The sequence below is a fragment of the Dermacentor andersoni genome, chromosome 11 (assembly GCF_023375885.2).
Source record: "Dermacentor andersoni chromosome 11, qqDerAnde1_hic_scaffold, whole genome shotgun sequence".
In the NCBI taxonomy this organism is placed as follows: Eukaryota; Metazoa; Arthropoda; class Arachnida; order Ixodida; family Ixodidae; genus Dermacentor; species Dermacentor andersoni.
The window spans coordinates 30,234,996-30,248,220 of NC_092824.1; the positions used below are offsets into that span (position 1 = coordinate 30,234,996).

Sequence of the window (13,225 nt, forward strand, 5' to 3'; positions counted from 1 at the left end):
GCATTAGTGTCTGTATCGTGGAAGAAGCAGGCGGAATCATAGTGCATGCGCAGTCAGTGCCGATGAGTAAAGGAAACAAACGAAACAATTGGCGCTTTGGAAACTAGAAGGCAGCCATAGTGCTCAAGTGAAAAAAAAAGAAAGACGATAAAGTGACGCCACTATCTCGATGCTACAATGTTAATCTTTTAACGGTAGAAGAGGCGTTCTAATAACTCGCGCTGTCTTGCCACCAAATGATCAAAACCGTGTAACCCCCTCTCCCAGTTAAAGCCGTTGAAACTTCTTTTTAAGGGGAAAGCCCTTCATGGGGGTCATGGGTCGAATATTTGAACGTCCGGCGTTATGGCATGAACATTCAAGCGCATGCGCTAGTATTTCTTTACCAATAAAAAAAAAAGAGTTCGATCAGCTTTGTTCGCGTTGAACGGACCCCCTCCTAAATAAGCAGTGTGGTCACAAAAGTCTGTGCGTGCGGTTTCTCCGGTTTTATTCCTGCCTGGCGAGCAACGTACACGTACGTGTCTTATGTTTTGAAAAGTCTCAGTACGCCTGCGTGAACTGGAAATGCATCTGTCGTTGAAAGTTAGCGCTGTCTGTTTGCCTAATTTGCCTTTCCGTGTCCCTCTTTCTGTGCTAAGAGAATATATAAAAGTCCCTGTAGCTACCTTCGTCGAATTAAGCGCTAAAAATCATTCAGGGAACCAGCGTGTGCCTCCCAATGGTCTTCATAGACTTGCCACGGCCGTTCTAGCGGGTCTTTACCCACGCAGAAACTGTGGCGATGCATAGGCGACCGAAAAAAAGCACAAGAGAAAAACGAGTTAAGCGAAAGCAAGTAATAATAGAAAGTAACAACGCATTGCAGTGACAATGTCAAAGTAATTTAAGGAATTTCTTGCGAGCGCGCAGGCTTTCGCCTTCATCCTCTTTACCGTATGCTAAAGGGAGACCAATTTCATTTCCAGAACTATCTCGTAAAGCGGGCGCAGTTTGTCACCGGTCTGTGAAGGGCCGCTTCTGCGGTCGAGGGTAGAGAGGTCGTGCTTTCTCGATGTTGGTGTTGACGAGCTCTTCTTTTACCCTTCTTGCGTGGACAGCGGGCGTCTTTTGTTTTGTCTGTTGATTCTGTGAACACGTGGTGACCATCGACAACTTGAGTGCATTTTTTTTTGTTTTTTTTGTGGAAATATTGGAAGGTGCTTCGCGCCCGGCTATAGCCGTGAAGCTTACGTGGCTTTCATTGGTGTTACGTGGCTTGTGGTGTTTCATTACTGTCGCTTCTACTGGATGCCTGACACGTGGATGCTACCAGTCTTTGTTCAGGCATGTCCTAAGATGCGAATGGAGAACAGATGCCAGGTCCGGGACCCTGCTGCCCATTTGGAGTTCTTTCCAGGGATGGCATCACTGTCGTAAACTTCTTTCACGCTCGCTACATGGAACGGTGATCTTATAAAAAATGCCGTGCTGCCTGCATCGCGAGTGCGAAAAAGTTCTGTTGCACGCACTTTCATGAAATACGGAATTTACAAAACGCTGCAATAATTTTGACTATTGTTTCGTAATGGGTAGCCGTTCTTTGGCTCTGCTACTAGTTCGCTTTTTTTTACTTGCTTTTCGTACCTTATGCAAGTCTTCCTACCGATCGCTTTTCTGATGTCTAAAAATGCTTGCTCATTAGTAGACAATTCTCAGGGTTTCGGTAGCGTTTTGTGTTCTTTATCATGTGTGTCCTGCATAGACCGCATCATGCTACATAGTGAAACTCTCGGAGTGGAACTGGTTCAGCAAGCCACATTTCACCCGCCGTGGTTGCTCAGTGGCTATGGTGTTAGGCTGCTGAGTACGAGATCGCGGGATCGAATCCCGGCCACGGCGGCCGCATTTCGATGGGGGCGAAATGCGAAAACACCCGTGTACTTAGATTTAGGTGCACGTTAAAGAACCCCAGCTGGTCGAAATTTGCGGAGTCCCCCACTACGGCGTGCCTCATAATCAGAAAGTGGTTTTGGCACGTAAAACCCCATAATTTAATTTTTTAAAGCCACATTTCGGAAATAGCCAATACTTGGTTGGTTACTTGGATGGATACATGACTGTAGAGTGAGCACTACGAGATACGATGTTGGAGGAAACCAGCGACAACTAACCATTTGCTTTGGCCGCAGCTATGCACTGGTTAGCCTCACTGTACATGGTCTGAACTCTACCTTTGTTTAAGCGTTGCCTTTCAGAAACGAGAATTCCGTCATTGCGCTTATCTTTGTGGGATGAAATGTGAAGACATCCTTGGCATTTGTGAGATGCAGGCCTTCCAAGCTGGTTATTGTTTAAGGCACGACGTAGACAAACTTCAGAGGAGGAAAATTTTTTAGGCTACCAATCATCTACAATTACGCTATTATCGCATTTACCAACCAGACATTCCATGATTATTCATACTCCGCACCCCAAAGCAGGCTTCCTTGCAATGGAATATCTAATGCGCAAAAGTAAGCTTTCAAGGGGACGACAATTACGGGTTTCCTTTTCTTTTTGTCGTTTTCCATTGCTTCTTTATCTATTCTAAAGCGACCAATCATCTACATTTACCCAATTTTAACAGTAGGATGTGCTAACTTCCCCTCTTATGCATTTATTTTGCAGACAAGAGGTTTTGCAGACAAAAGAGATTTCGTGTTAATTACCGATTTTGCTGGGGTACTCAACAGGGAATGCTTACGCATTAAAATTGAGGAGTGCGCTTAAGCGAATAAGGCAGAGTTTATTGCATCGCCTCGTCTAGTTATACACCAGACGTGTACGGTTTATTGCACCTCTTCTTTATCGGTTGAACTAAAAGAGTAGGATGGGTCACTGATGCACGCTTTCAGCTCTTTACGAAAGAAAAATGCACGCACAACATAAGTTCCTGCTACTGTGCACTTCATTGAATGGAGAGACCATTTGGAGGCGATTCGTCGGTTGTTTGAACTGAAATCGATTTCTTACAGGTGCCCGTAATTTTCGATTGCTTCAACAGGTACGCAGCTCCCACTATGAAAGGGCATTTTTGTTCCTCTTTTAGTCTTTCCCTTCCCCTTTTCTCATTACACTGAGTGTAGGGTAGGAAACCAGAAGCTCGTCTGGTTGACCTGCATGCCTTTCCTATCCTTGCTTTCTCTCTCTCTCTCTCTCTCTCTTTCTAAGAATTTAGGAGCCAGGACTCTTGTACCTTTTGCTTCGGGCCATGACTTCTGCCTCTTCAACGACGGCTGTCCGACATTCTTGAGAGGGTCGTCGTACAGAAGCTGGCTCTATGTCACATTGGTCCCGCGATGCCTTATTTCCAGCAGAACTTCTTGCTCTGCGAGTTGGTTGAGATCTAACGAATACATTGCTGCGCCAAATGGAACGTAAATTATTTTGAGGGAGAGTAAGAAACTACTATTGACCGCCATCACGGCTCTCAGCGCTCGACCTGTCGCTTCTTACTCTCCCTCCTAAGTCTTTTTTTTCCTTTTGGCACAGCAATGTATTCGTTAGATCTTATTTCGAGCGTCGGTTTCGTGCAGTACGTCGACACGCTGAGAACAGATATAGACGCACGAAGTCGATTCTATACCTGAGGGAGGCCAGGCGGACGCAGAAGAAAATACACACCCACATGGACCAAATATACAACAAACAGTGGAACTTATTCTGTAACTAGTTGGACCCCCGCAAAGCACTGTCTCGCGTAAGGCTTAATCTCCAGGGCGTACGCGTTTCTGCTCGGCAACGCAACCACTTTAAGGCATAGGCTCTCCGCCAAGGCTGTCGAGAAGTCAATGTTGGAGAAGAATTTTGTGAGAGAATTGCAGGTGACAGAGCGTTACGAAAGGATCTTTAATTGTACGAAGTTCCCTTCACGCAAGCTTCGGCAACGGACGAACCTTTCTGCATGGAAGAATTGGAGGCTGCTCTAGCCATTTGCAGGCGTTCGTATTCGCCCCTGACTAGATGATATAGCGCACTCTGCTGTATGCCTTCTTGAACATGAAGAACGAGAGATCCTGCTGTGCCATCCCAACGTTCCTTGGAGTGACGGAAAGAGTCCCCTTGAACTCAAATCAGATTTGCCTCTTGCTCTCGCCAGCTTTGTTGGCAAAGTAATTGAGAGGATGATCCCCACGTGCCTCGATTTGTTTTTTGAGCATTGCAATGCTTATGCAGACGCGATTACCGGCTTTTGACGTGGCCTTTCGCCGGTCGACAACGTCATTGATTTTGCCTATTCAACAACAGCATACACCCAAACGCCTCTCCTTAGCGCTATCGTAAGACGTGACTGGCGCTCATGGTAACGTTTCGCGTAAAGCCATCGTTGGCGCGCTCGTGTACGTTCAAATCAGAGGTCACGCTATTCGCTGAATTGGGAGCAACCTGACCCGAATGAGCTTTTTTTTGTATTCACCGAGGATGGTGAAATTACCGGCCACTGCACCACGTATTGTTCAACATAGCTCTGATTTGGCTAGCGGAATCCCTGCCATACTCGGTCAGAATATCAATTTATGTAGATGACATTTGCATCTGGGCTTCAGGAGTAGCTGGTCCGCAGGCTCACGCAAGATTACAAAAGGCTGCAACGCTGACGTATGCTTATGTTAAGAGACAGCGCCTCGGCATCTTAACAGCAGAATGCGCATTAGTCACCTTAATGCGAAAATGAATGGCCGGATGCGCGGTGGCTACTAATGGCCAGCCTATCATGCACAAGAGAACCCATCAATGTTTGGAAATCATCGCTGACCGCGACCTCTTGTGGACACCACCATGAAACCTATGTCACCATTTAAAAGCAATGGATGGAAAACATGGAGACCGTCGATGTGTTCCGTGCTTCAGCTGTACAAATCGCTCTTCGTGGATTTCTAGCGTTGCAGCACTCCGCTGTTGTTAAGGGCCCGGAAGACAAATTTCAGAGTGCTTGGGAGCATGGAAGTTCGTTCATTCATTCATTTGTTCGAATAAAGTCACATAAAGCATATAAAGGTACATAGGACGACGAGGAAAGAAGATTGCCTCGGGCTCCTCCGCGTTCGCTTTCGATAATATTTGAGACTATATTGTAGCAGTGCTGGGAAGTACTAGGTAAGGACAAGAAGCACAGCACAGTTTAATTCATCATGCAGTTAAACAGTTCAATCAACAATAAGCAGCCCTTAGAAAAGAAACGTTTCTTCTAATGGCAAAGGTGAAGGAGCCTTGTTGCTGTTTTTTAGCGACGTCGACATGATAGCAAACTGGGAATGGCTGCTTACTCTCCTAATTACTGGCTTACTAGTACTGTCCTCAGCAGGAGTACAGTACCGTACAGACGCGAGTAGTGTTATCGCCGCAGCGATTCACCCATCAGATCATCTCAACCATGAGCCTAAGTTCACGAGGCAACATTAGAAACTATGTAGATGTAGAGCACAGATTGACAGGTGTAGAACCGCGCGCCCGTGAACCAGCGGCGATGCTCTAGAAATGTGTCGTATACGACTGCAGACAGATTGCTGAGTCACGTGCAAGGTGAGTCTTCCCACACCTACCGGAGACTGCAGTTGTGCCACAAGCCGCGTAGTACTGCATACTCCATGGCTCAGCGCCGCTGACGTCAGGAATTCTAAAATGCAAGAAAGATACGCACATGAACAGTGCGGCCTGCGATGGTGAACAAAGGTAGCTGAAGACTTTAGCGGAAGCCAACGCTTCGACAAGGGGGCGGAACTCATGAGGATAAGTGCCCTTTCAGAGGGAGACGTTTGCTTGCAGAATCCTTAAGGCACACAGGCGTGTTTCTCGGGAGCATATTCACGCGCGCCCTCTGCATGTATGCTTTACTGTCTCTTGCTCTTTTGAAATATCTGCGCTAAGCTTTAGGTGAACATTGTTTGCTATTGTGTGGGTAATGGGCTATTTCTATACCTATATTCATTGCTATTGTTGTTACAGCCATGTCACATATACCATGAGAAATTCATTGTCTAATTCATTGCCTGCATCATTCACAATGAGCCGCTAACATTACCTTTGTCATTGCGCTCTTTGGCCATACCTGGCCCTTGCGCCATAAAACACTACACATCATCATTGCTATTGTTGTTCACATGGCTAGTGGAATTTTATGGTGCTGCTCAACTCTTCTGGTTTACATTGTAAATCATGTCAGCTTTGCCGGCCTCTAGACTGGCTTATGTCCTTATTAGGTCAGAGCTTCGTGGGCAAATGAATAATGAAAACCCGTCAAGGCAAAGGAACAATGTTCTTTATTATCTTCCGTGTGAATTCCGTTGAAAGATATTGCATTTGATTGACGCAGTTAAATTCCAAGAATTGCCTGAATAAAAATTTTTGTTTTGGTTTCCAACTTGAAAAATTCTGAAATCACGAATCCTAAAATAGACACGTAAAATAGTTGGCATTTATGTGAACATTTCCAAAGTATTTACTCATAAAATAGTTTTTTTAGTGCTGTGTAATACATCTATTTTGGGAACTTTAGATGTAATATTAGGGCAGTTTAAATCATCATTATATTTTTTAAAGCTTAATTATGTTGTAATTTCCATTCTTGAGTTTCGATTTTCTTAACATATCGAAAATGAAATTTCTTTAATTTCAATATTATGATATTTTTTAATACAACACAAGGTTTACCAATGTTGTTGTGGTGGTTGCAGAGCAAGATGGTTTATTCTCTCGCATTTATGATCTAGGTGGCAGATCCCCAGATAAAGCTTCCTGTTAAAGCCAGCACCATATTGTGAAAGGAAGAGCTGATACTTGGAGCTTCAGGCATCAGAACTTCAATCCATCGCACAAGTTCGTCAATTCAAGCATAACTGTGCCATATACGGCGTTCCATGACGTCCAAATTAGTTGCTCTATTGAAAGGAATTCCTCCTGAAGTTTGGCTCACCTAGCATCATTTCTCAGAATGCCCGATGCTTCCTCCGTGCCCGCGTGGCTTGTACTGGCCACTGCGTATTTGCCACCGACGCTGCTGCTGTAGACTGGAAGTGTGAAACTAGTGCTTCCGGTTTCTCTGTTGTGTGTATACCCTGAAATCAGTGGTGTTGCATCCACACTGTGTCACATTCCCTTCTAGGAACGCCAGGGGTCAATAAGTTTTCGTAAGAGTCTTGATGCTAATAAATCCTAACAGCAGTGCTTCCTTCTGGAATGCTTCTCTAAATGAAAGCAACAAAAGCTGGAAGGCCCAACGTGGCGCTACGAAAAAGACAAGTATGCGCACTGGGAGTTATTCATTGTTTTATTCCTTGGCCTTCGATGACTAGACTAGAGCATTGTTGATCTTACAAAGCCTGATTTTGGTTTGCTAGCTTCTTCTGTTTGGATAATGCATTATCTCCCGGATAGGCTACTAGGCATTAACCATTGCTTTGGCTTATCACACAATAAGATTGAACGTGCATGTATAGACCAATGGCTACATACTAGTGTTCTGCTGTTATTGAAAACGTTAACCACAAGAAAACCGCATGGTTCTATAGTAATTTATTGCACTCGTATCAGCTGCTTATCTTTAGTTTATCTCACTAAATGGGAAAGCTTTGTGTAAGATCAACGGCTTTGGCTTAGGCGAACCCGAACATAAACTCTCCATCTTTTGCCTATGTGTTTATCTCGAAATGCAAGGAAAGGTTCATGAAGGAGAAAATTGTCATCCGCCAGGCCAAGAAAGATTTGTCCTCATCCGACATGCTGTTAAAAAAACAAATTTCTTTTGTAAACTGCAAAGCTTTCATTCTCAGAAACCAGCATAGTTTTCCCGTACATCTATTGTGTACGCGTGTGCGCAACAATTCATTCCATCAAGAAATTGAGCTTAGCTTCGGACACGTAGTCATGCGGATGACGGATCCAGCGTAGCCTCAGGTTTATAAAGCATTTTTTATCTGTAGAACGAATTGTCGAAATTGTTTTACAATAATGCACAGTTGTCTTCGTCTGCGTGTGGCGTTTCTACATTCCATCCAATTATTACGACTATTTTGTAGGATTTTTTTTCGTCAAGTCTAAGGTAACAACTAGATGCGCAGCCGAGTTGAATTCATCATGTGCTTATGCCCTTTATTAAAGAGCTCCAAAAACAAGCATTGCTACTAATGCAAGGCTTGAGAAGCGTTACCACCGATTTCATTCGCCGTGACGTGGACATATGTTGAACAGAAAACCGGGACAACCTGTATCGTAGTTGCGACAAATCTATCTCACATGGCCAGGTAGCGTCTTATAGCGCACGTTGCATTCCGCCTCTTTAATTGGGAACGCTAAACACTATAAATGCACATATAGCTGCCATAAGTCTGGTAAATGGGCATCAGGAATTGCTCAAGTATAATCTACAAACTATCCTAGCGATTGGAACAGCATCGCACACGTGCGTGCAGCTTGATCAACGCAGTAAATGTCTGTTCGATCTTGTCACAGGGGAACCTAATTTCATGGAATGACAGTTCAATTTAGAATATTCTGCTCAGATTTACACGCGCAGAACCATGCATCTGAGAGCAAGCGGGGATGTTGTATAAATGTATCTTGGCGATACCAGACATCAGGGCTTCCTCAATCACCTGCAAGGTGAGGCGTGGTACACCAACGTCTGAAAACCTTCCCACACGTACCCTGCATGGTGGATGTGCCTGCAGTCGGGTAGTACTGCGTGTTGCTTTGGTGAACCCGCGTGGTCTGAGGATTTCTAGAACAGAAAACAAACGAACAGTAAGGCCTGAGGTGATTAACAGTGGCGCAACAAAGGTTGTTTCCGAGGCCAACATTTCGGCAAGTTGATGCAACTCATGAGCACAAGTCCCCTTCTTGAAACGTTTGAGCCCTGCAACCATAAGATACACAGATACATTGATCTGATACAATATACTGCCAGCTACGAGGTCGATATGAACAAAAATGTTATTTGGCAAGACAAAGGGCCAAGCTATTACATCTATACCAAGGTATAAGATCAATCAACAAAGTCAGTATCATAGTATTACAGACACTGTATATTTAATAACGACTTGCGAAGAAGGCTACAGGTGCTTGTCCCAAAGTGAACGTTCCTTGATGCCACTCCCTATTACAAGTGATTTCCGAAGCACTGATCAGGCCACCTACAACAATGCATGATCGGGAAGACAATGTGTAACAAGGATTTCTCTGTTCGCCGCCTCTTGGTCACACTCCCACCTGCAGATGTTCACGGGACTTCCAGCAGTCTACCTGGGCTACACATGTGTCGTCATACTTCGGACATAAGGGCCTTGGTGATGATTACGTGCAGGCCTCGATAGTCCCTATCATAAGTTTTCTCGCAAGATTAACTAGAAGGACATCTGGCGACACCGTGTAATCGAGTTCTCGTCGGACATCGCGATGCCTATGGAATGTCGGGATATTATAGAGGTCCACGGCGTTATCTAGAACGTTGCATAACCTGAAACATGTTTATGGCTGCCTTGATATAGATTTCTTCAAAGGAAACATTCGTAAAATGTTTTTATTCACCGGCAAAGTTTCGATAAAGTTTTCTCACCTACAGTACATAGCATACGCTGACAAACTGTTGCAATGCTTACGGAAATCTGTTCTAGAACTTGAGCGACCTGCTGACACTCTGTGGTTTCGCATATTTGGACATAAAAGCACATGTCCTTCTGAATAATATTTTTGCGTATGGAGCAATAAAGAAAAAGCAGCTCGTCACGTACTGATTTAGGAAATGATTTTAACCGTCATTTTGCTTCGCTTGCCAGGCGCGCATTTAAACTGTCCTGGCTCTGCGAGAACGATGCCGATCCAAAGTAACCCCCTCGCGCATTACAATGCATTCAAAAAAACAGTGCAGCGCCAGTGTCTCTTCTAAGTAATATAGTCGAAACCTGCATAGCTTCTGTTTTGCAAGATCGCGCTCTTTCTTAAGCTCTTACTGAGATTTGTCTTCGGGTAAAAAAGTCAATATACAGAACTTATGGGTGTGCCAAGAGTCGCCTAAGCAGGCGCTCTTATCAATACACAGAATACACTTGGATGCGGGACCGAGGGTATAGACTGAGTTATGTATATCCGAGAGTCATCTTAATTCAGGTGCCTTTTCTGGGAGTTCACAACAACACACTTTGAATAAGGTAAGAGAACTGATGCAATGTGCACACAATGACGTTAAAAAAAGGGAAGCCAGGTAATACTCCACGCAAGTAGCTAGTAGCCCAGAACCTAACATAAACCATTCATTGGTCCCCTGAAACTGTCGAGACATTGTGGAATATGTTCGGCCTATGAACTCAAAGCTCGCCCAACGAAACAGTGACGCCTGTCATTTAGCGATTTTTCATGGCGGACACACGCACACAAATCTGACTATCAGGGAAACGAAGAAGAGCCATTTCTAAAGCGTCCCGGTCAACCTGCCACCGCCGGTTTTGTCACTCTAGCGCAAGTTTCTTTTTTTATAGCACACGCTACATTCACTCGGTAAACTTAGATACACTGTTTAATATTATTAGCCTTGATTTAAATTAACATCTTGCTCCTCACTATCCATATTTATTCCATAAGCTGGAGCAAGTAAACAGGCAACGAGCCTTCAACTGTGCCGCATAATGCAGCGCGATAACAGCATGGAACATCGGCCGATTTGTTATGGCTTCATGATTGCGCCGTTTGCTGTTGCACGCCTTTGTGATATAGTTTCATACAATAACCAGTAACCAATAACTCTTGCGCTAGTTTCTACGGGAGCATGGGAATTATGGGATGTACATGGATTTGCCCTAACTTCCCCCTTCTGGCTTCAAACGGCATAGTGACTTTGTAAACTGGTTATTTTCATCATTGTCCTGCTAATGAATAATTGAATAAATAATATTAAAATTGTCCGACGGCAGGATTCGAACACAGGACATCTAAGCACATGGGTCGAATATTGAAACTATTACGCCACGAACGCATGCATCGACAAGCAATGTGAAACGCATTTATATAATTATCGCGGGCAAGCCAGTGCATTGAGGCGCTTGGCGGGTTTCCATTTGGCCAAATCGACAAGCTCAGTCGTTTCCATTTGTACCCATTGTACGTATTTGCAGAGTCTTCCGCACTTTGAAGTGTATAGATTGCTCTCAAATTTACGACAAAAACGGCAGACAAATTCAGACAAATCAATGTACACATCATATCATTCACATCACATCACATCATTCCGACAGTGGCTCAACGATGGCAGCGCCCGAGTACTCTCAAGCATACTGTAGAAAACCCTATGCTTTCTGGTCTCTCCGTGTCGAATCGCTCTCTTGCAGCCAGGAAGTATGTTCAAATGCTCAAAACTGCTGATGCAGCTCCTGTTTCAGACATCAAAGCTAGCGCTCCCCTTGAACATTTAGAGGAGGCAGGCACAGTTACACTCCGGTAAGCATTCCCTGTAGTCTCCGAGTTCTGTAGCAATGAAACATTTCTTAATGTCACCTTACCTGGCTCCGTATTGTACACTTGCTGATGCCTCCACCATTCCAGCGCGGCTTGTGCTGGGCTTTTTGCGATCGATGCTGTTTGTGGGCCCCAGGTGCACGTGACTAAGGCTACCGCTGGAATAGACACCTGTATTTTATCAAAGTACACACAAAGTATGAATTCCCAGCTCTGCAACGCCAATTCATAAGAATGAACTTTTTTTATCGTCAATCCAAAAACATTCAGCGGTAGAAGAATCCTATTGCAGTGCTTGCATATGCGGTGTAATTTTCTTTATGAAACTCGGTATTGAATGTATGCAAGACTTCGTGGCCATAAAGGAGCTTACCACGCAAGATTCTGCAATGTTGGCCTCTTCGGAAGATTATTACGCTACATTACATACCTCGGGCAGAACAAGATATTGTTCGAAGCGAACATGAACATGTCGGTTTCTCCAGCGCGCAAACCTTGATCCACCATATTTGCTGAATCACCAAATATTTGCGCATCAGATGCTTCACAATGTTCTTGCTCTTTTTAATCTATTACGAGCAGCAGACATAGCCCGTTGTAGACGAAGACAAAGAAAAAATGAGAGGATGTATTTCAGACGAGGTACTACAATTTTTTCTTCGAAACCTGTGCAACCTCTGCAGAATTTGTTGACCTGCTATGATTCATACATGCGTCTGTCAACGACGTACTCGCATATCAGAAGCCGGTATCCGAATCACATTTGAGGACTCCGCTAGATAAAGTTCTTAAGGAAATACAGGCTACAAGCGATGTATTTTCATGAGCTCATTACGAAAGAAAATTGCCCATGCTTCTGGAATCTCGAGCATATGCAAGTATGAAATGGCTTACAGAAAGGAAGACTGGTTGAAGTAAGTACGACGTTTACTAAACCATTTTAACTCTCATAACCACGCGCGGCTCGCCCGACGGTGCCGGCCTGGCCACGCAGCGGCGCACCATCTTTTGGAGGCGGCGCCAAATCCGCGCCGCGTAACTCACGTCCCTCTGCCTTCGAAAACACTGGTATCGATATCTCAGCGCTGAATGAGTTAAATGAGCGGTGCTATTCGAACTGACCAAGTAAACTTCAGCGTACAAGAAATTGCAGCTTCACTGATGTTGCAAGCAGGCAAGAGTAAAAAATAGGAGTGAGTGATTGAGCACTTTTTTTAAAATGTTCGGCGAATTTCGCGGAGTGGATCTATAACCGCCCCAATCTTGGAGACGGGCAGAAGCGTTTGACACGGGGGTATCCTCGGTGTGCCGGACGCCCCAAAGTTGATCGGCGAGGTTGTGGCTGAGAAGGGCGACCTCCCATAGCACCCAGTGGTTCGAGACTGACATGTGTACCCCTTTCACCTGGCACTCCTGCTCGCTACCGTTGGAATCGGGAGAAATATCTTTAGGTTTTTCGCGCAGTAACTAGCCTATGTATTGCGGTCCTGTACAGAGAGTTGAAGGCAGGAGACTGCATTTTCTTAATTTTCGCTGGTTCCTCGGATGATCTCGTTTTCATCTCTCAACGATGCCCATTTGTTCTCGTTTTGGTCTCGCGCCATTCACCTCCCATTCCCGTCTTGATTTCCTGGATAACGGCTCCGGAGTTTTGCTCAATGTCTCCTGAAGGTTGCCAAAAACGGGAGCTGCATGTATTGTGTGCATGTGTGCGTGTGTGCGTGCGCGCGCGCGTGCGTGCGTGCGTGTGCGCGCGTGCGTG

General features: G+C 44.8%; 1 long non-coding RNA gene across 1 annotated transcript; it reads right to left on the reverse strand.

The window, feature by feature from the left end:
* Nucleotides 1–6,940: 6,940 nt before the first annotated feature.
* Nucleotides 6,941–11,616, reverse strand: LOC140214056 (uncharacterized). Its single transcript, XR_011890971.1, has 3 exons — nucleotides 11,508–11,616; nucleotides 8,664–8,737; nucleotides 6,941–7,076 (listed from the first exon to the last, which is right to left on the reverse strand). It is a non-coding gene; the product is annotated as an uncharacterized lncRNA (long non-coding RNA).
* Nucleotides 11,617–13,225: the final 1,609 nt, after the last annotated feature.